Source organism: Mustela nigripes, chromosome 5 (genome assembly GCF_022355385.1).
Source record: "Mustela nigripes isolate SB6536 chromosome 5, MUSNIG.SB6536, whole genome shotgun sequence".
NCBI classification, from domain to species: Eukaryota; Metazoa; Chordata; class Mammalia; order Carnivora; family Mustelidae; genus Mustela; species Mustela nigripes.
Window position 1 is genome coordinate 115,864,467 of NC_081561.1, and position 24,078 is coordinate 115,888,544.

The following is a 24,078-nucleotide window of genomic DNA, read 5'->3' on the forward strand; positions in this document are numbered from 1 at the left end:
TAAATAAAACCTTAAAAAAAAAAAAAAAGCAAAAACAAGAATTTCAGATATGCTGTGCCCACAGCTAAACCAGTGTTTCTACTCCCTATATCGGCCACCTGACTTAACCTTCAGGTTGTCATCTAAATATCACTTCCACAAAGATGGTAGGGCTGATTCCACAGATTGTGTTAGTCAAGTACTACATTATAAATGGTGAAACCCTAATACCCTTCTACTTCTGGGCTTGGAGAAAACTGTCAATCCAGTTTCAATAATCCATAAGTCAAAAGCAGGCGACTGGGGGATTTCTTTCTTGGGGTGACCATCCCTAGAGGAAAGCCCTAACAGATCCCTTTATGACTAGTGTTCTGCAGTAAAACTGCCCGGCTGGATTATGCTACAGAGAAACCCACGAGTCAATACTCCAGTCTGTGTACATGCAGAGAAGGCTTCCTCTCACCTACTTGGGTCTCCCTCTGAAATGTGAACAGACAGGGACAACCAGACTGTTGAGGGCAGGGCCCAGGATTAAAAACAGAGGAATGCAACATATCCTGCAAAAAGAAACTTTCAGGAAACAGAAATTTTAGATTAAAAAAAAAAAAACTTTTAAAAAATCTATCATTAATGCCCTCATAGAACTAAGCTTTCCTCCTGTAAAAGGACAAAACGGGAAATTTTAACTGAGGCACCAAGATATGATGAGCACTAGATACTAAAATTTGTTAAGAGACAACATACAGTAAAACTTAAACATTTCGAAGTAATGTGGTGGAAATTTAGACAACTCTAAATCTCATACAGAGAGTATAAATGGGTTAGCGGAAATGGAGAAAGGATTTAAAAGAAAGGTTTTTGTGGGAAGAGCTGTTGGGATGCTGTGAGCCAAGGTGGGGTGCAGAGAATCTTCAGAAGGAACACTCAGAGAACTCGATGTGTGCCCCAGAGTTAGGAGGGCCATGTGGACTGGTGACTGCCTCCTGCCTAGGAACTCTGGAGGGCAAGAGCACACTGATAGGTCACTTTGGTGGTAGCAAGGAGAGGTGTTCCTTCCTGCTTTGGGGTTAGCAAAGATGCATCCCTGCATTCTGTGGACAGATGTGGCCACATATTAGAGAGAACAAGCTGGAGAGGTATCTCAGATCCTTTCCAAAACTATCACCTACCTGGAAAACCAGGCGTCAGCAAAGAAGTTAAAGATGGACCGCTCGACTCCTGGGGGCTGATTGCTCTATTCAAAGGGGTGACTACTCAAATCTGGTTTGTGAGTCTAAACCAAGAGAGAAACACACCAGGGGTTTGGTTTCCAAATAATTCTGTAAATACATTCCAGGTCTACCAAAATAAAGTCATTAAAGGACAGAAACAGTAGTATAATGATTGCCCAAATGCATAGAGAAAACAGCCAAAGTGTTGATGGAATTAATGTTGAGATGGTTCTTGTCTTTCTTCCCTTTCATAAAAGTTTCTCCAAAGGATGATTCAAGTTCTCCGTGTTACTTTATCAGAAAGGATGGGAGACTAAACATTTACCTAGCACTAACGATATTCCAGGCACTTTCTGGGAATTTCATCTTAACTCATTTGATTTTTCCAACAATCCTATTATATAGGTAATATTATTACTGTCCTTTTACATATGGATCTGAAGCCTAGAAAAGGTTAAGGATTACTAAAATCATGTAGCCACTAAGTGTATAGCCAGGGCATCAGTGCCTCAGTCTAGTTCCAGAGTCTGTGCTCTTAATCAGTATATTTTATGGTCAGCTCACTTGTTCCAGATGAAAGATTATTTCCTGGCATATATCCTTGATTATAACACATACTAATGATATTCTGACATGTTTTCTCTTTCATTTAAAACCACGTTGTAAGGGAATAGGTTTCTATTGTTTACAGCTGTCTTGCTATTCATGATCTTTCTTCAGAAATAGAAGCAAAAAGAATCTGTACTACTCAAAGTCTATTGCTGTCATGGGATTAGTCTCTGGGGTCCAACTACTTTACACTGAAACAAGGCAATAAGTAGCTTATTACTTTGATCAAAATTTTCTTAGTTGAGACAATATTTATGTTATTGCATCATAACTTAGAGTTAAGTTTGAAAGAGTCTATGTTTTAGACATGCAAGTCACATTAAAAATAAGCCTGGCTTAAGAAGCTAATAAAAGAAAATCAATTTTCTCCCTGGAGATCACTATTTTTTGAATATAGTTTGTGTTCAATCTAAGTAGTTGCCAATATTCTCAACTATAAATCTCACAGTTTAGGTTATTCAACATAAAGCTAACAGACCTCAGGAAAAAAGTGAAACATTTTCCATCCCAGTTGTATCTAAAAGGCAAGACTGTTAACATCATAACTGAGATTTTTCAGGTCTCTCAGAATATGGCACGCATCTGGGTAATGGGAAAGGTCTAGATTTCCTGATCACTGTAACTAATTTTCATTTATTCACCAATTCAACAAATATTTATTGTGCTGCTACTGTGTGGTAGGCATAGACACTAGAAATCCAAAACTGAATAAGATAAATATGGTCTCTGCCCTCATGGGGTCTGCAATTGAGTGGATTTCTCAGGATTATCTAGATCTACTTATCCCATGTACCATTTGTAAGTGGGAGAAAAAGTAGACAATCAGGTGACCTGTGGATGAGGACTTTCCTCTTAAAAAAAAAAGGCATTAGGGGCTTATGTGCAAAGTTTAAACACTGAGATATTTATTTTACTTTCTCTTTGGATTCTTTTTTTTCTTATAGCACCACTTTTTGTAAGCTGTCATCTTTACATTCATAAATAAAAAATTTATTTCCTTTAACCATATTTTCAGTGAGCATGTTTCTGTTCATTTTCAGTTACTCCACATAGCGTGTCTCCTTTTCCCAAGGCAGAAACAGAAGCAGGGAATGGATGGGCTGAAGCAGCGTGCTGTCAAGGGAGTAGCATGTAACAACTGGGTGGTTTGAAAATAGTAGCTTCCTTGAGCTTCCTAGGCTAAGTCAAAATAGACTCACGTCCATGAGATGCTTGGCAAGAAGTTTCTTGGCCCTGATCTCATTTTAGTCAGGCCTAAAATAGACATAATCCTAATTCTCATTGCCTTCCCCAACAGTACAATGTTAAAATAACAAAAGGAAAATATTGGCAACTTATGAAATCTTTAGTAGCAAAATGGAATGTAGCAACTAAGTTAAACAGGGTTCTATATTACCTAATGCTCTCATAAACTCCCCCTGAGGGGTACTCAGCGGTTAGCAGCCTCCAGAGGAGATGCACTTGCCAAGGAACTGGGTGAGATGCCAAGGGCACTGGCATCAGACCAACTCTTGACTTCCTTTGACGATGGGCATTTCCCAGGCCTCGCTCTCTCACCGGACCAATGTTGGGGATGCCCTTTCTTCTCAGCCTCTGAATTTCACAATTCTTAAAATTATGTCTTACCTTGTTTACTTTTCCACCTTATTTTACCTTTTATTGTTTCAGATCCCCTTCATTTCTCTTCGTTTTTCTCTTGTTTCAGGATGTCCTGGACCAACGCATTTTTTTTTTTCCATGTGGAACCTGCTGGGAGTAAAATCAACAAGGATCTCTCATCTATACTTAATTTTCCTCACAGCAGGTGCTGTGATACAGCAGCAATTCTAGACAGAAATGTGGTAAGGCTTTTGTTGCTGCTGCCTTGCTAGTTACCAGAAAATCAATAAATGATTAGAGCACCTAACAGAGTGAATAATTCCAGGAGCATTAAAATGATGATGGAGGAAATCACTTAAAATTCATACATGTACTTGTTCTTTGGCTGTCAAGATTCCAAATTAACATGCATAGTAACCAACCAGTTTCTTTTTTTTTTTTAATTTTTTATTTTTTATAAACATGTATTTTTATCCCCAGGGGTACAGGTCTGTGAATCACTACTTACCAAAGCACATACCCTCCCCAATGTCCATAACCCCACCCCCCTTCTCCCAACCCCCCTCCCCCCAGCAACCCTCAGTTTGTTTTGTAAGATTAAGTCACTTATCAACCAGTTTCTTAATATACTGTTTAAAAGAGTTTTTTAAGGTTGATTTTTTTTGTTCCATGCTTTGCAAAGAGGAAAACAATTTAGAATTTGTGGCAATCAATATAATCGGATAAAAATAAAGAAATTCAGTAAGAGTTCATTTGCCCACTATTTGTTCAGGTAAATAAATTTTTTGGATAGCTAATGTTTAATCTTTATAACATAAAAACTTTAAAATTTATAATCACTTCAACAAAAGCTTTCAAAATTCCTATGCACAATTCCTTCCTTCTTGAAATCTGAGTATTAAATAGAATTTCATATTTTTCTTGATGCAAGAATTGCAGTTACTCCTTTGCCCCAGCTCTAAATATGCCTTTGGTTTCATTGGTTTTTACAGCTTCCATCTTCCCACACCTGGCAGAAAATGCCACAACCTCACTAAATGAATATAGCTTAAATTTTCCTCCCTACAAAATCTAAACTGTTACTCATGACCTCAAGCTTTCAATTCCACTCCTCATTCTCACCTCCTCTGGTCTTCCTATTACATTGAGGAAATGGAACCCTTCATCAGTCACGATCTTGTTCCTGCTTAATTCATATTTCAACCTCAGCTTCCCTTCTTCAAGGGATGAATGGGCCCTCTTCCTTCAACCTCTGTTCTCTATTCTTCTGGTGTGTTCAGGATTTCTGTCAACTATTTGCCCTGATTCTTTCCATCTAAATCTGGTTTGGATATTGTCCTAGAAGCATACTTAAGTCTGTTCCATCTTAATGAAGAACGAAACAAAGCAAAACAAAAACTCCCACGGATGCTGTGCCAAATTTCAAATTCTATTGTTGTTCATACCGATTCTCGCTCATGATGGTTTGTTTCTTGGGTGTTTTATAATTCTGAATTTTGAGCTCTGGTAATCTAAATCTATGGAAATAATGATAGGATTGGAGTTAAATGTGGACTTTTCTGGAGAGCAATTGTATTTGTTTCTGCCAGACACCCGCAACCACATCATCTTAATTCCTAGGATTGGGATTCTATAAATCTGAATAACAATTCCACAAGAGGTCAGTGTTGTGTATAGGAGTTCTTAAGAAATTCTTTCTTTTTGCCCTAGCCAGAACCAGAACCAAGGATGAACAAGCGACCTTGTCATGTATCTTTGCTGATGGGAATATTTCCTTTTCTAGCTTAACTTTTTACTGAGAAAATATTCCTTTGAGGGAACTGACTATTGGAATCATTTTGCACAGGTACAAGGTTATTGAGCCATGAGAATACAAGCCTCTTTGCATCAGAAAATACCTTCATGCAGCCACAAATCCAGTATTGGCTTACCACACCAGATTCCTGCTTTTTCTTTATTTATGGACAATGAGGAATTCCCTTATAAATTTTAAAAAGTTTTTGCATTATGTCCATCACATTTAGTAGTAGGAGATCGAACCCTCCATAGTGATAGGAGCAAAAATTCTCAGGTTTCTCGAACAGTAAGATTGAAGTCCATTCTATCAAGATAATGTCAGACTGAATCATTGTGATTATAGGGAGCTCCAAAATACAAAGTTTTCTAGAACTACAAAACAAAATGTTTATAACTTATTTCGTTACAAAAAAGAATTAGTACAAATTTCCTCACCTTATATTAACCAAACAGATAAAAACAAATATCAACCTTGCAACCAACTATGGGAATTATATTTAACATGATTTCCATTTCAAAGAAATGAGGGAAATTTAACCGAAACTTTAGGCAAACTGCCTAAAGTCACACAACTATTAAAAAATACGGGCAGCAACCTCTTCGACCTCTGCCGCAGCAACATCTTCCTAGGAACAACGCAAAAGGCAAGGGAAGCAAGGGAAAAAATGAACTACTGGGATTTCATCAAGATCAAAAGCTTTTGCACAGCAAAGGAAACAGTTAACAAAATCAAAAGACAACTGACAGAATGGGAGAAGATATTTGCAAACGACATTATCAGATAAAGGACTAGTGTCCAGAATCTATAAAGAACTTAGCAAACTCAACACCCAAAGAACAAATAATCCAATCAAGAAATGGGCAGAAGACATGAACAGACATTTCTGCAAAAAAGACATCCAGATGGCCAACAGACACATGAAAAAGTGCTCCATATCACTCGGCATCAGGGAAATACAAATCAAAACCACAATGAGATATCACCTCACACCAGTCAGAATGGCTAAAATCAACAAGTCAGGAAATGACAGATGCTGGCGAGGATGCGGAGAAAGGGGAACCCTCCTACACTGTTGGTGGGAATGCAAGCTGGTGCAGCCACTCTGGAAAACAGCATGGAGGTTCCTCAAAATGTTGAAAATAGAACTGCCCTATGACCCAGCAATTGCACTATTGGGTATTTACCCTAAAGATACAAATGTAGTGATCCAAAGGGACACATGCACCCGAATGTTTATAGCAGCAATGTCCACAATAGCCAAACTATGGAAAGAACCTAGATGTCCATCAACAGATGAATGGATCAAGAAGATGTGGTATATATACACAATGGAATACTATGCAGCCATCAAAAGAAATGAAATCTTGCCATTTGCAACAACATGGATGGAACTAGAGCGTATCATGCTTAGCGAAATAAGTCAAGCAGAGAAAGACAACTATCATATGATCTCCCTGATATGAGGAAGTGGTGATGCAACATGGAGGCTTAAGTGGGTAGAAGAATAAATGAAACAAGATGGGATTGGGAGGGAGACAAACCATAAGTGACTCTTAATCTCACAAAACAAACTGAGGGTTGCCGGGGGGAGGGGGTTTGGGAGAAGGGGGTGGGATTATGGAAAAAAAAAAAAAAATTAAATTCCCCTTGTTACTTTTTCCCTTTTTTCATGTATCTACCAGAAAATTAAAAATTACATGTTGTTTGCATTAAAAAAAAAATAATAATAAATAAATAAATAAATATAAATGATAGACATTTAAAAATAAATAAATAAATAAATAAATAAATATAGGGGTGTCTGGGTGGCTCAGTCCTTTAGGCATCTGAATCTTGGTTTTGGAACAGTTTGTGATCTCATGGGTTGTGAGAAGGAGCCCCGGGCCAGGCTCCACACTCAGCAAGGAATCTGCTTGATATTATCTCCCTCTGCTCCTCCCCACTCCTATACGTGTTCTCTCTCCCTTTCTCTCTAAAATAAATAATTAAATCTATAAATAAATAAATAAATAAATAAATAAATAAATCTAGGATGCGAACGCAGAGCTCTCTTTTTTAAAAGCCCACAATAAACAACAGATTATATCCTCTACTACTTCTAACAGTGTAGTTATTGAGCAGCCACTATAAAATAACTATATTTGAATAAAAATAAAAGATAAAAGTCATTTATGCATCACAAGCCTCATAAACAACATTCTGTAGCCTGCCTGTGTAGAGTGGTCATAAGCGACAGGGCAAGTCACAGGAACCTCCATCCATGTAATACTGAGACAGAGGCTAGACACCCAGTTGAAGTTGCAAAGGAAAGAACTGAAAGATAAGAGAGAAGCCAGAAAACTCTTTAATGTGCTGAAAGTAACTGTGCACCTAGAACTGTACACTATGGTAACTAATCATCAGAGTAAGAGTGAAATAAAAGATATTTGGATTCATTCATTCACACATTTTTTTCCCCAAGGATTATAATTGGGCACTTAGATTTATCTAGATCTAGCGACATGGTATTAATGAAAGTAAAGTTTTTGGTCTCATAGTTCTGAGTTCTGGGTTTCTGAAATGAAGTGAATGGGATAAGAGTAAGGATGTCAGCAGGTCTGGTTCCTTCTGGAGTTTCCAGGGGGAATGCTATGCCTTGCGCCTCAGGCTTTCAGAGACTGCCTGCTGGCATGGCTTCACTCCACTCTGCCCGCTCTCTCACTGCTCTTGCAATCCTTTTATAAGGACTCCTGCGGTTATATCAGGCCCACCCAGACAATCAAGGATAATCTTTCATCTCAATAGCATTAACTTAATTACAACTGCCAAGTTCCTCTGTCGTGTAAGGTAATACCGGTTCTGAGGACTAAGGTGTGCACATTCTTAAGGGGGACATTATCCATCCTACTACAATACACATGCATTTCTATTGGATTTTACCTTGGAGTATAAAATATTCATTATGTTCAGCATTAGTAGATAAGCCAATCAGTGTTTCTAAATTGTTTTATCTACTTATATTTCCACCAGCTGTGTTTCACATACACACCAATACTTGGTACCATCAGTCTTAGTTTTAGCTGTTCTGGTGGATATATATTGTTTTATCATTACCTTAGTTTTCATTTCATGTCATTAGGAATCTCCTAATAATTAATGAGGTAGAGCAGATTAGCCCATTTCAAATGTTTAATTGTAATTTAAATACTCTCTTTTGTAAAGTACTTATTAAATCTTTTGCTCATTTTCCTGTTGGGTTGTAGTATTTTTCGTACTGATTTGTAGAAGTCCTTCATATTTCTTGCATACAAATTCTATGTCAGATGTATGTGTTGAAACTATTTTCTACCACCCTGTGTGTTCAATATCTATTGTTATCCTTGATGAAAGTTTTTGATTTTAATGTACTTTAATTTCTCATGGTTTTCCTTTAGGTTAGTATTGGGGGGGGGCGGATGTATAAGGAATTTTTAACTACTTCAAAGGTGAAAAAAATGTTTCTTTATGGTTTCTCTTATAAACCAACATTTTCAAAATATTTCCCTAGCTGCTTTGTGGGCAGTAATCTTAAACTGTATCAATTATATCAATTAGAATTAAATTATATCAATTAGTAATTCGCCTGGATTCACTTTTTAGATTTTGCTGAAATTCTTGCTACCACTTTCACATGATAGACATTAAAATGCAGGAAGAAGTAATACAAAAATGGTGTTCTTCCCAGACTTATCAGCTCCTTCAAATGGGAGCTTTCTCCAAAGCTTCACCCAGAGACAACTGTAACACCTTCTCAACCACTTCACTTGCAAGAGAGGTAAGGAATTGTCATTTTTTTAGCTCACTACTATGGCACTTCAGTATAATAGGTACAATTTTTAACAGAAGAGGAGAGAAAGGATCATTGGGAGGTACTTAGCAATATTTACTGAGAGGATAAGAGTAGAAGCAGGATGATCAGGTAGCAAGCTGTTCCCATCACCCACTTAAAGAGGACTAGAATGATGGTGGGGGGTGTTGTAAAAGTGGTCAGATTCTGCAGCCATTTTGAAGATCAAATGGGATTTGCTGATGGACAAATAAAGACTATGATAGTTTCACTACTGATGGCTATTTTCAGAAAGTATTTCTTTTTTTCTTTTTTAAAGATTTTATTTATTAATTTGACAGAGAGAAATCACAAGTAGATGGAGAGGCAGCCAGAGAGAGAGAGAGAGGGAAGCAGGCTCCCTGCCAAGCAGAGAGCCCGATGCGGGACTCGATCCCAGGACCCTGAGATCATGACCTGAGCCGAAGGCAGCGGCTTAACCAACTGAGCCACCCAAGCGCCCCTCAGAAAGTATTTCTAATGGATCTATCTCATAACGAAGGGATTTGAACCAAGAAAGAAGGAGTAGAAGGAAGATGAAACTCGGGGGGGGGAGGGAGATGTTATGTCTTTGACTAATTTGGAGAATAAGATAATGGAATAAACTTTAAAAATTATATAGGTGGAAAAAATTAAAGTTTTCTAAGAGCCTTCTATTATTCAAGAGGAGAGCAGATAAAGGCTATTAGAGAACAGGAGGGAGAAAATGACATGGCCAGGGATAAAGAAGAACGGAAAGTACCTTTCGGAAAGACAAACTATTAGGTACAAATATTCAGAGCTCTACAGGAATCCTGCAAATTTTGAGAGGGACAACCATGTGGCATGTGGCTGGATGCCAACCTTCATTATGGGTGCTGAGGAAGATTTGTATATTGCTGGAGCAGTAAATGGGGGACAGAATGTATACGGTTATTTCAGGAGATTTTTAGGAGTCTGTACTTCATTGTTTTGACCAATGCAGAGCCATTAAGTATTTTTAAAAGCATGTATGGCATGAACCATGCTTTTAAAATAATTATATTTTAATATAAATATGTTATAGAAATGTAAACTGAATTGGCAAAACAGGTAAGTGACTACTGTAATAATCTAATATATAATGTGACAATATCTCACCTTAAGGCACTATGTTATATGAATGTGTGAGTACAAAAATAAATGACATTGACCTTAAAGCCAGGAAACTCATAAGACAGGTTGCTGGTGTTTGAAAAGAGAATTGAAACAGGTGAAGTATGTCAGAGTTTAGAGGCAAAGAATATTTGGCGTTCGAGAAGTGCTAGAAGATGTCCCTGATGGTTGGTTTTTTATACCTTCTAACCACTTCCTAGCATGTGTGCACACACACAAACACACACACGCACATATGTACAATGTCCCTTTCCACTGTCTGGCTGTGTGTTATTAAACAAATGCCATGAGGAAGAAAAACCACTTTGGGTTTAGAACATGATTTCATGCTCTATGCTTAGAGAATTTCATATTTGTTGTTTAAGAAAGCAACGTATCAAATTTCTGAAACCTAGCTAAACAAATAATTAGTAATACTTTAAGGACTTCATGGGGTGCCTGGGTGGCTCAGTGGGTTAAAGCCTCTGCCTTCAGCTCAGGTCATGATCTCAGGGTCCTGGGATCGAGCCCCTCATCAGGATCTCTGCTCAGCAAGGAGTCTGCTTCTTACCTCTCTCTCTGCCTGCCTCTCTGCCTGCTTGTGATCTCTCTCTCTCTCTCTCTCTATCAAATAAATAAATAAATAAAACATTTTTAAAAATACTTTAAGGACTTGTAAACACATTTCTTTTTTGATGTTGTTGTTTTTAAGATTGTATTTATTTCTTTGAGAGAGAGAGAGAGAGAGAGAGAGAGATCCTAAGGAGGCAGGGGAGCAGGTGGAGAGGGAGAAGCAGGCATGATTCCATGAACTTGGGGTCATGACCTGAGCTGCAGGTAGATGCTTAACTGACTGAGATACCCAGGCGCCCCAACATATTGCTTTCTCTACCAAATTACTCAAAAGAAAGCCATCATAGACAGAAATGAAATGTGTGAAACCTCCACATCATAGAAGTGAAATGTGTGGCTTTTCATAGTGTAGCTATAGGGTTGAATCTCAATTCTGTCTCTAGTGTTGGAATCCAAGTCTCAAGTAAAACTAGGTACCAAGTCTTTTTTCTCTCATATCGCTATCGATTCTAGTGCATATCATTTGCTTGAAAAATGAATGTCTCATATTGCAAAGAACACAGATGTGCCTTTCTTTCTCAGCCAAAATGATGAACAACTCCAGTAAGCAACTATTTTGTGAATGGGTTTTTATGTAATGCCAACTCATACTGCAAAACTAATTCATCCTTCTGCTAACAACAAACATTCACCCAAATTTCCCCCACCCACCTGACAGAATAAGTATGATAACACATACAAGATTTTAGATAAACAATGTATTTATCAAGTTCTGAAGCAGTGTTCAATCATAGCAATTTTATAGATTTTCATGAGGAAAATCCATTAGACTTTGCTCTATTACAGTATATCACAATCTAGAACATTGTACTGTTACAGAATTTCAAAGAAGCAATCTTGTTATGAATGTGGTTTGACCTCAGGAAAAGCAACTGGAAATTTCTAACTTTACTTATAAAACATGAATATCTTGAGGAGTCGGGTGTTTCATTACTGACCCTTTGTTTACTGTCTGATTTTTTAAAAATTTATAACGAATACTTCATGAAGTAAAATAAGAGGTTTTGATGTTTGTTGGTAAAAGGTTAGCAAAAATTTTTTTAAATCTCAATGCTTTCTATTATGTTTGGACTTCAGTCTGAACTCTGGGGTCTCTACCAAATTAAAAAAAAAAATCAGATAAGTTTGTGAGGCATTAGTACTTGGAAAATGAATAGTCTTAATTATGTCGACTACTTCACCCTTCCAAGGCAATTAGTGTATAAACAACCCTACTTTTGTACTTCATGTCTAAAAGGAAGAAATTTCCCTATGATATGTAATCTTAGCCCATCTTTATTGGTTTTCTATGACTGCTATAAGAAATGACCACAAACTTGGTGGCTTCAAATACCAGAAATACATTCTCTCCTTTCCTCATCCTACTTCCAGTGGCTACAGGCTTTCTTCAGCTCCAGGCTACATCACATTCCCTTCTCCCTTTCTGTGTGCCTTGCCCTTAAAAGGACACACATGGTTATGGTAAGGGCCTACTCAGGTAATCCAAGATAAACTTGTCCTCTCAAGAGACCTAACTTTATCACATCTTTTGTCATATAAAGTAATATTCATAAGTGCTCTTGGGTGGCTCAGTTCATTAAGATTGACTCTTGTTTTCAGCTCAGGTCCTGATCTCAGAGACATGGTCTGATCCCTAAGCTCAGTGGGGAAGCCGCTTGAGATTCTCTCCCTCTGCCCCTCCCCACACAGGTGGGCACACACACTCTCTCTCTCTTTCTTTTAAATGAATAAATAAATCTTTTTAAAAAATAAAATAAAGTAATATTCATCAATTCCAGGAAACGGACCTGGATATCTTTTGGTGCTGTTTTTCAAAAGACCACACACCAGCTCTCTGTGATTTTATCTTGTACTTTTCTACAGGTCTGGAATTTTCTCCCCTTGATTCCCACCTCTCTGCTGTCTCCTCCCTTTCTCTCATCTTTGATTATTTCCCCTTCAATAGTTCCTTCCCTTCATCATATATGCATGTTGTGTTAGTTTACTAGGGCTGCTATAACAAAGTACCACAGATTGGGTGGCTTAAAAAACAGAAATTTATTTTTCCACAATTCCAGAAGCCAGAAATCTGAGATCAAAGTGGGTGCAGTCTTGCTTTCTGAGGCCTCTCTCCTTGGCTTGCAGATAGTTGTCTTCTCTCTCTCCTCACATGATTTTCCCTCCGTACATTTCAGTGTCCAAATGTCCTTCTTTGGGAGGATTCCAGTCATATTGGATTAAGGCCTACCCTAATGACCTCATTGTACCCTGATTACATCCTTAAAGACCCTATCTCCAAGAACAGTCACAATCTGAGGTGCTGGTTTTAGGACTTCCACATATAAATTTGGAGAAAACACAATTCACTCTATGACACAGAGCATCCTTTCCGATTCTGGAAAAAAACAAGAACAGAAAAACCCTCCACCTAAAGAAATACTCCCTCAAAGTATCAACTGTATCAAATATTTACTTCCCATCAAATAATCTGTGTTTCTCCACATTTCTTGGCCCTCTTGCTATAAGGTGTAACCTTGGGACTAATTTTGGGGAAGCTGTACCACAGCTCTAATGGACCAATAGAGGCTTATACTATGAAATGTGGACATAAAAAAGAAAAGTAATTTCATTTTAGGGTCACCATCTTCTAAGACCTACAACAAATGAATGATAATGCTAGTTTCACAGAAAGCATTGTCTGTGATACTCTCAGCTCCATTTTGTTCTCATGTCCTTGGCTTTCATCAATGGAGGCTATAATAAATAGCTTCACAAAATCTACTGTGACGTTTACTGTAGGAAAACTATTTACTATAGCACATCTCCAAAAACCTTTGCTTCCCCTGAGGGTCTCTCTTCAATTTTGGCCAATGATAATCCTGTAATTGACATATTTGTTTTTGTTTTGCTTAAAAGCTGTATTTGGGGTGCGAGTCATACAACTAAAATGTAAGCTCACATGAAGGTAACAACCAATGAAGGTCGTTCATGCATCCCCTATGCCCAGTATAGGTGTTTAATAAGTACGTATTAAATAAATGAATGAGCCAACTTTATAGAGCTATATGGCCTGAATACCTGCAGTATTTTCCCCCAGATCTTGACTTTCTATGTTTACTTGTATGGGGGGGGAGGTAATACTTTCTCTAAATTATGAATGTAAGTATTGTAAAAGTTATGAAAATCTCTTTAATAAACATTTTGTTGAATGGATTATCTCAGTTGATTATGTTGTTTCCACAGATCTGATACTTTTAAATGATGAAATGCCAAGAACAGCCCTAGCAAGAGACTTCACATATTCATTCCATCTCAGGTCAGCAGTCATCACAGAAGGGGTTGAAGCATCACTTCTGAAAGGGTCAGTCAGGGACAACTGGTGTCCCTACAATCTTTCAGGGGGTCTCTGAGGTGAAAACTATTTTCAAAATGGTATTAGGTCATTATTTGTCTTTTTCACACTTATTTTTTCCCGAGTATATAGTGGAGTTTTCCAGAGACTACATGATATGGGGTATCATAACAAATTAAGAAGCTTCTATTAAGTTTCAAAATGAAGGACACCATCTGAATATACCCGAACACCAAACATTAATAGTCATGTAACCAAAGTTTAAAGTTGTCCTGACTTCCAGAAGTGCTGACTCTGACCTTAAACAAAATGTATGCTTTCTTCATATCAGCATGACTTTATAGCTTCCTAGCCAGTCAAGGAAGCAGATAGGCAAACAAATCAGTATATAGAGTGCTACTACCCTAAAAGGAATGAGAGTTTCTTGTAACAATCACAACAGAAAACAATACACTCCCTCATTCATGCTTTAGAAACTGAGCTGTAACTCTGTAAACCACTTTTAGTTTTGAAGTCTCCCTGCTTATGAATAGTTTGTTTCTTCTCAATAAAATACTCATATCAAATAAAGTTCTCTGAATTTTCTTTTAATAAGCCAAAAGTTAAAAAGATTTGAAAAAACATAAAACAATGCCACTCCTCTCACTAAATTTTTTGTTCTACAGATCAATTTTCCAAAAAAAATATTATTTATGTTGTCATTTTACTGTAGTCATTTTCAATAACTAGTTTAGTTCTGCTTTAATTTTAACACAGGAAATATTAGTAGTTATAACCCATATATAAAAGCTTTTTGAGAAATCCTCAGACTGTTTAAGACCACAAAAGTTTCCCGAGACCAAACAGTAAGAACAACTAGAGAAAAAATGAATTCTGTCTTTTAAGAAGCTCCTTCCTCTCTGCTGTGGTAAAACAAAACTAAAAGTAAATGTGTTCCTCTTTCACTACTTTGGATCCTTAGTCCCAGGAAACACCTATGATATCACAATAAAGCACCACTGTGAGATACAAAAAACTGCTCAGTAGAATAAGAGGAACCTGAGTGACAGCCACACAATTTATAGATTTACAGATATAACCCCAAAGTATGTTTTCTCTTTTTGTTTCCATCCTACATTTACTCTAAGTCCAAACCAGAATTATCTTTTCATCTGGCTCCTGAGAAATTGGGATCTGTATCTGATTCTCCGGGTGCAACTCCCCGTTCAGAGAGGCATCGACATAATCCACAGGTGATCTTTATATTTCTGATGCCACTGCCCAGAGGTCTTTTTACATTAGGATATTTCTCAGAGGTACGGCCTTGCTCTAGAATGGGGAATGTATTTCATAGCAAGTGCCAACTCTGATATATTGTTAGCAGTTGGCTGGAATATTGTTTGAGAAAGATTCTCGGGCATTTCCAGGCTTAGCAAGACAAACGCCATCATTGATTAGTGGTCTACTGTGGGTACTAAAAGGAAGAGTGTGAGCTTATGTGCTGTGTATTTGCTGACCAAATGAAATCCATTGGAATTGCTATGTTCAAACAGATGTAAACAAGATATTAAGTGTTTAATCTATGTAAAAATTAGATGGGAATGTAGTTACTATGATGAATAACAGTTATCAGCAGCAATAACATCTCTCATAAACAAACTCAACCTGCTTAAAATATGAACACATATTTTAAGATTCAAAGAAACAGATTAACTTGAGAGAAAATGAGAACTACCTTAAAGATTTGTAGTAACATAGACTGTGCATCTATATATCTGAAGACATTTTTACCTTGCACACGAACTAGGATAAATGCCAACAACCCTTGATTTTTGGCACTTTTAGGAGCTTGACCAGAACTTACTTTCAGAGACAATCTCCTCAGAATGGAATTTAAAAAGGTGACTATTAGGAATGCCAGGGTGGCTCTTAACAACTTCCAGATGTTGTCACTGCTGCTGCTATAATGTGGCATGTGTTACAAGTCCTCAGTTTCTTTGTAACATACCATCTTGGTGTAATTAATGATTAATACATGGAGGAAGAGGAAGAGGAGGAGGAGAAAATCAAGAGAGAAGGAACAAGAGATAAAGAAGAAAGACACCCAACAGAGAAAGACAAATCCTCTTTGATCTCACTTAAAAGTGGAATATAAAATAAAAGAAACTCATAGATATAGAGATCAGATAGTCAGATCAGATAGAGATCAGATAGTCGGTTGCCAGGGTGAGGTGTTGGAGGTGGGTGAAGTAGGTGAAAGTGGTCAAATGTACCAAGAAGAAGAAGATGATGATGAAGAAGAAGAAGAAGAAGAAGAAGAAGAAGAAGAAGAAGAAGAAGAAAGAAGAAAGAAGGAAGAAGGAAGAAGGAAGAAGGAAGAAGGAAGAAGGAAGAAGGAAGAAGGAAGAAGGAAGAAGGAAGAAGAAGGAGAAGGAGAAGGAGAAGGAGAAGGAGAAGGAGAAGAAGAAGAAGAAGAAGAAGAAGAAGAAGAAGGAAAGAAAGACACTCAAGTCATTCCTGGAGATTTGAGCCAGTGTGACATTTTCCTTGTTCAGCTATACATTTGTTTAGAATGTGTCCCTATGACTATTAACTCTACATACCATTCTAGACACCACTGCCTTAGCGATGACCCAAACTGCCCATATATTTCTTTACATTCCATTTGGTTGATAAAATAGAAGAATTTCAGTTCCTTTGAGAGCAACGCCCAAGCACTGACAAGAACACTAACTTGTTCCTTTGCACGTTTGCCTTTGTCATATTGCCTGGCAGTTATATTGTGCAAAAATGCACACAGGAAAGCAAGTGATGCCTGGAGCTAATAAGTCTGACTCTAAATACAGCATTGTGAAGAAATTTGTGTGTGGGGGGGTACAAATCCACAAAAGACTAATATAGTATTTGTTCCCTTGGAAACAAATGAATACTTCATGTTTTGGGAATAAATATACATATTTGCAGAAGAATTTTCACAAAATATGGCTCTAAAATGAAATGACAATAGAGTCACAACAGTAGTGAGGAGTAAGGGGGGGCATAAATACATAGATAATTTAATACTTTATAAAGTATTCACATGCATTTAACTCCATAGTTCAGGCTATAAAGATTATGTTCCAATGATAAAATGATGTGGACCAGAAGGAACACCTGTTATTGCTTTACTGATAAAGATGAAAGATCACAATGAGCAGAAATTTGCTCTCTCACTCCCCCCTAACAGAACCTACAAATATTAAAAAGAAAATTTAAACCTCATTTTTGGAATGAGGAGAAAAAGAAAAATATAGGAAGGCAAAAGATATTCTAAAATAAGTTAGCAAATAGATGGCTTTTTGTAGGATTTTGGTAAAGAAAACAGTGATTTTTATGAAACAGCCTGAGCTCTTTAAGTCTTGAAAAATTTGCTCTAAGACTGATAAATCTGAATTCTGGAATTCCATAAAAGTTTTATTTTTTAGTTCATAAAAGCTGTCATTCCATGACTTTCCCCTTAGACAAAAGGAGAAATAAGATATTTAAGACAATCACACTCAAAGATACATGTTAACTCTACTTTATAAAATAAATGAATCAGACTTTTAGATGTCCCTAAAGTCCCCTCTAGCTCTAAAATTTTTTGAATCTGGGATCCTAACATACCAGTGTCATCAGCTTATCACAATATATATCCTTATTTCTCTCTTAATCAATTTTATTATTAACTTAAATAAAAGCTTAATTATATTTTTTTAAAATATAGAAATGACAAGTGATGTCAGAAAGAACAAAGTTGAGTGATACTTAATTTTTGAAATAATCTCAATTGGTTAGAACCGTTTGTTCTTCTTGGTATTCTCAAGGCATACCACAAAGCCTGGCAGATAGTCATCCTCAAATACTGTTTGTTGAAATAATGGACAAAGGGATGAATCAATCCATCAATCAATCAAAGCTAACAAGGTGAAAGTAAGTTTTTAGGTACAGAATTGACTAGACCTAGTTTGATAGCAATTTAGATAAAGATCAGTCAGATATAGTGCATTACCAGCTCCATTTAAGCCAAGAGTCCAATTAACAGAAATATAACATCTAGGGAACTTAATGTCACTGTTATCTGCTCTAGTCAGACTACATTCCTCTGGGCATCACTTTCTAAAGGTGATATTGGCAAACTACAGTTCCATAAGAGAGGGTGGCCAGGACTAGAGGTCTGGAACTTCAGTCAGGAGACATAATCAAAGGATCTGAGATGCTTAACTTGAAGAACTAAAACAGGAGGAACATGTTGAATATCTGGAGGGTTGTCATGGGAAAGATATATTAGAGTCACTCTGTGGACCCAAGGAAAGAATGTGGAAGCTACAAAGAAAGAGATCTTACTTATTATAAGGAAGGAATTTCTAATTGCTAGATCTGTCCCAAAATGGATTAACCTACTTTGCAAAAAAGGGAATACTTCATCACTTTAAATGGTCAAGCAAAAAGTACATCATCTGCCAGGGCCTTGCAGAGAAATTATTACTGCGGGTGGATATTAGCATGAGTGATCTGAAGAGCTTTTCCTAACCTATAATGCTGCAATTCTCTGATTCCTGAGTGATTGCTGCCTACCTCTTCAACATCATCATAATCTCTCTCTCCACTGACTTATCTTCTATTCATGCAACATCTGATCTTTGTTCTCTTTGTTCTTGCTCCAGTTATTTTGCTCATGAGGTATCCTACATTTGCTCATGAGGTATCCTACAATCCGACTTCCATTGCTATCATAGCAGGAAAAAAATACCCTCTTAAAAGTCATAACCTCTTTGCTCTACTAGCTAATGGGCTTGCATCTATTTTCATTATTTTTGACTCTGTAGAGCTATTAACTCTTCCATCCCCTATACCTTCTTGTTTCCTTTATTGCTAGTTCTTCAGTTTCATCTTTTTCTGACCTTTTTGCTTTTCTTCCACTCGTAAATCATAGTGGTTTCCTAAGGCATTAATGCTTTTTATGTATAAGATTTTAGTGCCCTTTTTGATGGTAGTATTAAGGTAATTTTTAAGTCCCTGACTACAATAAAATAATATCAGTGACAAAATTAACACAATGTATTTGTAATTTCTCTGCAATGACTTGCTTGACAATATACATTTTGCAGTTGTTTCGGTTTATTTTTCTAGTTGGGGTAGAGAAAGCAATTCAAATTTTACTATATACTAGTAAACGGGGGAAAATGCTTCAAATTTTATTAAAAGAACAGTTTATCTTGGAGAAACTTTACAATATCACATCTTATATTATCAAAGAAACCATCAATCCACATTATGTTAGAATGTTTTATTAGTCTTCAAATTTAAAATGAGTCTGAGGACAATGTCACAATCATGGACCTACTGTAGCTGAAAAGACCATGAGTCCCTCCCACATAATACATGTCAAAATTTTACTTACGTTTGTAGACACAAGCTGTTAGAAAGGGTTTTGTTTTGTTTTGTTAGAGAACTGAAGCTATGTTTTCTAAATCTACATGAAGTTTGTTCTTGAAAGGAATCTCTCATCTCTTATTCAGCAGCCACTTGTACTGTTTACCATTACCCTATTCATACATTAGATCACTTAAAGCTCCTCTACTCTGTACCACAATGTTAGCCAACTTTGCAATGGTCCCCATTCAAATTCTTATTTCTCCTTCAAAATAACTGATACTGCTGCAGTTAAGGTATACAGCTGCTAAGTTCAGATCGTTGTTATGAGTCTTAGGATCTCAGAGTAAACAAACATGAGCATTTATCAAAGGTCGAAGTCAGAGTTGTCCCACAGAACTTCTGTGAAGGTGAAAATGGTTTTCTATACTGTCCCATAAGATAACTATGAGCCACATGTGACTGTTACACATTTGAAAGGTAGCTATTATGACTGACTAACTTGCTTTTAAATTTTATTTAATATTTTAAACACTATTTTTAAGGGCAATTTTAGGTTCATAGATAAATTAAAAGGAAGGTATAGAGATTTCCCATATAATCTCCATGCCCACACATGTATAGCCTTTCCATATCAAACTCCCCCACCAGAGAGGAACATTTCTTACAACTTATGAACTTACGTTAAGATATCATAATCACTCAAAGTTCATTGTTTACATCATGACTCATTCTTGGTGTCCTACATCCTACTGGTGTGAACATACATATAGTAACACATGTCCATCATTATAATACCATACAGAGTATTTTCCCTGCCCTAAAAGTCCTCAGTGCTCTGCCTGTTCATTCCTCCACCCTCCCCAACCCCTGGCAAGCACCGGTCTTTCCACTGTCTCCATAATTTTGGTTTTTTCATAATGTCATACAGTTGGAAACATACAGTATGTAGCCTTTTCAGATTGGCTTCTTTCACTTAGTTGCCTGCATTTAAGGTTTCTCCACGTCTTTTCAGGACTTGATAGCTCATTTCATTTTAGTGCCAAATAATATTACATTGTCTGGATGTATCACAGTTCATTTATTCACTCACCTACTGAAGGAAATCTTAGCTGCTTTCACATTTTGGCAATTTTGAATAAAGAAGCCTTCAATATCTGTGTGTAGGTTTTTGCATAGACATAAGTTTTCAACTCATTTGGGTAAATACTAGAGGTGTGCAATTGCTGGATTATACAGTAAGAGTATTTTTAGTTTTGTAAGAAAGCACCAAACTGTCTTTCAAAGTGGCTGTACCTTTTTGCATTCCCACCTGCAACAAATGAGAGTTCCTATTGCTTCACAGCCTCATCAGCATTTGCATTGTCAGTATTCTGGATTTTGGTCAATCTGATAGCTGTGTGAAGGTATCTTATTTGTTTGCATTTCTTTGATGACATGATGCTGAACATTTCTTTATATGTTGTTTTGCTATCTGTATACCTTTTTTGGGTGAGGTGTCTCTTAAGGTCTTGGCCCATTTTTTAATTGGGTTCCTTGCTTTCTTACCGTTGAGTTTTAGGACTTTATATATTTTGATAACAGTCTTTTATCAGATATATCTTTTGCAACTATTTCCTCCCAGTTTATCTTATCTTCCATTCTCTTTACTTTGACTTTTGAAGAGCAGTTTTTTAATTTTAATCAAGTCCAGCTTATCCATTCTTGCTTTCATGTGTTGCACCTCTGGTATTGTATCTAAACAGTCATTGATATACCCAAAGTCATCTAAATTTTCTCTAGTTATCCTCTAGGGGCTTTTTCATTGCATTTTACATTTAGATCTGTGATCCAATTTAATTTTTACGAAGACTGTAAGTTGTGCATCTAGATTCCTTTGTGTGTCTGTGAATGTCCAATTATTCTAGCAACATTTGTTGAAAAAAGTATCTTTTCTCCATTGTATTGCCTTTTTTCCTTTGTCAAAGATTAGTTGACTATAATTATGTGGGTCTAGTTCTGGTCCCTCTATTCTGTTTCATTGATGTATTTGCCTATTCGTTCACCAATACCACATTATCTTGATTAGGTTATCTTCATAGTAAGTCTTAAAGTCGGGTACTGCCAGTGCTCCAACTTTTTGTTCTCCTTCAATATTGTATTGGCTATTCTGACTATTATTTATATAAACTTACGATAAGTCTGTTGATATCCACCGATTAGTTTTGGGGGGGGGTTGATTGGGATTGCATAGAATCATATTTCAGAGGAGAACTGACATTTTGGCAATATGAGATCCCCCCCCCACTTGTTTTTTCTATCCATGAACATGGAATACCTTCCCATTTATTTAGTTCTTCTTTGATTTCACTCATCAAAGTTTGTAGTTTTTCTCATATAGATCTTATAGCTATTTTGCTAAATTTATGCCTAAGTATTTCATTTTGGGGGGTGCTAATGTAGTCTACATTGTGTTTTCAATTTCAAATTCTACTTGTTCATTGTTGGTACATTTTATTTAATTTTAATTAAAATTTAAATAACTTCATCTTGCTAGTGGCTAGCATTTTAGTCTAGTCTCTATAAAATACAATAATAAATTATTCCTTTTTAAGAAATTATTGCCTCCTAAGAATGAATGTAAATGAGGTTGCCTGGGTGAGTCAATTGGTTAAGTGTCTGCCTTCAGCTTAGATCATGAACCTGGAGTCCTGGGACTGAGCCCCGTATCAGGCTTCCTGATCAGCAGAGAGTCTACTTCTCCCTCTTCCTCTGACCCTCCCCTCACTCCAGCTCTCTCTTGCTCACTCTCTCTCTCAGATAAATAAAATCTTTTAAAGAAGAGAATAAATGTTTTTATTAAACCAAAGTAAAATGCTGCACCAAAACATTTACACTGATTTATTTACGAAATATATATGAAATATACCAGGCACTATGTACCAATTGTTATACTAATGCTATGGAACATTGAGGAGTTCAAACTATTTAGAAATGTAGTAAGTAAAAATGAAACGCAGTTTTGCTTGCTATTATAGACACCTGAATAAAGAATTGTGGAGACACTGCATACAAAACAACTGTACAAATTTAAAAAGGTTTCATTAAAGAGTTTTATTTTAAAAGAGAGTTTGATTTAATTTCATTAAAGAGTTTTATTTTATTTAATCTGGGACATCATGGAAAAATAAGTTACAAAATAAATGGGAGGATGGTGCAGTGAGGAATAGAACAGGCATTCCAGAACGATATGGAGTCCTGAAAGGGTTTGGTGTGTCTAGGCCAGTACTTCACATGTGGTGTGATGCTGCCAAAAAGTAGAATCCAGGCTCACGGAGCCTTATATGGTAAGGAAGAAGTTTGAATGCCAAGTGGTCACATGGTACACTATCCCTCCCTACTGCATTATAGTGTATACTGAGTACGTTTTTTTAAAATTTGCTTTATTAGTTTTATAGGTTGTTTATGGCAAAATCATGTCTGCCTTGCCAACCAAGGTATTCCATGGTATCTGACAGAGAATCAGTTAAGTCTTTGTGATATGAATGAATGTTTCTGGTTGTTCTGAAGCTTGATACTCTTTGAACCACACCACTCACTCTCTTCCAAGTTACCTTCTTGACTTCTGCTGTTCCACCTCTTGGTTGGCAATCACATGGCCAGATGGTGTGGCTATTTGGTGGCAGTACTTAGTAACAGGTTTCCTGACCGGGTTCTCTGCATTTTAAATAAAGCTGGGAACTCTACGGGACAAGTACCTTTGTGGCATTGGATATGAGTCACCCCGAATAAGATACTAAGATTGAAAAAAAAACTGAAACAATCCCCCTTCACCTACTCTATAGGGCATGCAGTTAAAAGGAATGACAATTTTTTTTCTTTTAAAGTGAAGACTTTGGTATAAAAGTAAAAGGGGGGGGTGGTGCCTGGGTGGCTCAGTCATTAAGCCTCTGTCTTCAGCTCAGGTCATGATCCTGGGGTCTTGGGATCGAGCCCGGCATCAGGCTCCCTGCTCAGTGGGAAGCCTGCTTCTCCCTCTCCCACTCCTCTGCTGTGTTTCCTCGCTTGCTGTACCTCTCCCTGTCAAGTAAATAAATAAAATCTTAAAAAAAAGATATATATATATATATATATATATATATTTAAAAGTAAAAGGGGACAAGAAATTTACTCCAGATTAAATAGCTTTTACTGGCATCTATGCAGGGGAAAGCAAAATAAACGTGTCCTTTGCCTTCTCTATTTCATCCATAACGGTATATACGTATCATCGTATGTTTCTATTTCTTCGTTGCTTGATGGAGCCAACCTTCCGCAGAGGAGAAACAGGAAAAAGTAACATTCTAAATCCAGAATGAGATTAAAGCAATTCCCAGTCTTTAGGGTACCCGAATTAGTCACCTTTGTACAAAACAAAACAAAACAAAACAAAACAAAAACAACACACACACAACGCGTACCTACCTTCAGTACTGTCTCCCAAAAGCTAAAACCTGTAGCTACACAGCACGGAGAACGCCCCGCCCGTGCGAGGTGGGCGGGGCTGCGGCTCTTCCGGCACGCCCCTGCCGGCGCGGACCACGCGCGCCCGGGGTCTGCGTCGGGGGAG

At 37.1% G+C, this 24,078-nt stretch overlaps 1 long non-coding RNA gene across 1 annotated transcript; it reads right to left on the reverse strand.

The window, feature by feature from the left end:
- Nucleotides 1-1,168: 1,168 nt before the first annotated feature.
- Nucleotides 1,169-24,011, reverse strand: LOC132018307 (uncharacterized). Its single transcript, XR_009404502.1, has 3 exons — nt 23,934-24,011; nt 3,453-3,548; nt 1,169-1,252 (listed from the first exon to the last, which is right to left on the reverse strand). It is a non-coding gene; the product is annotated as an uncharacterized LOC132018307 (long non-coding RNA).
- Nucleotides 24,012-24,078: the final 67 nt, after the last annotated feature.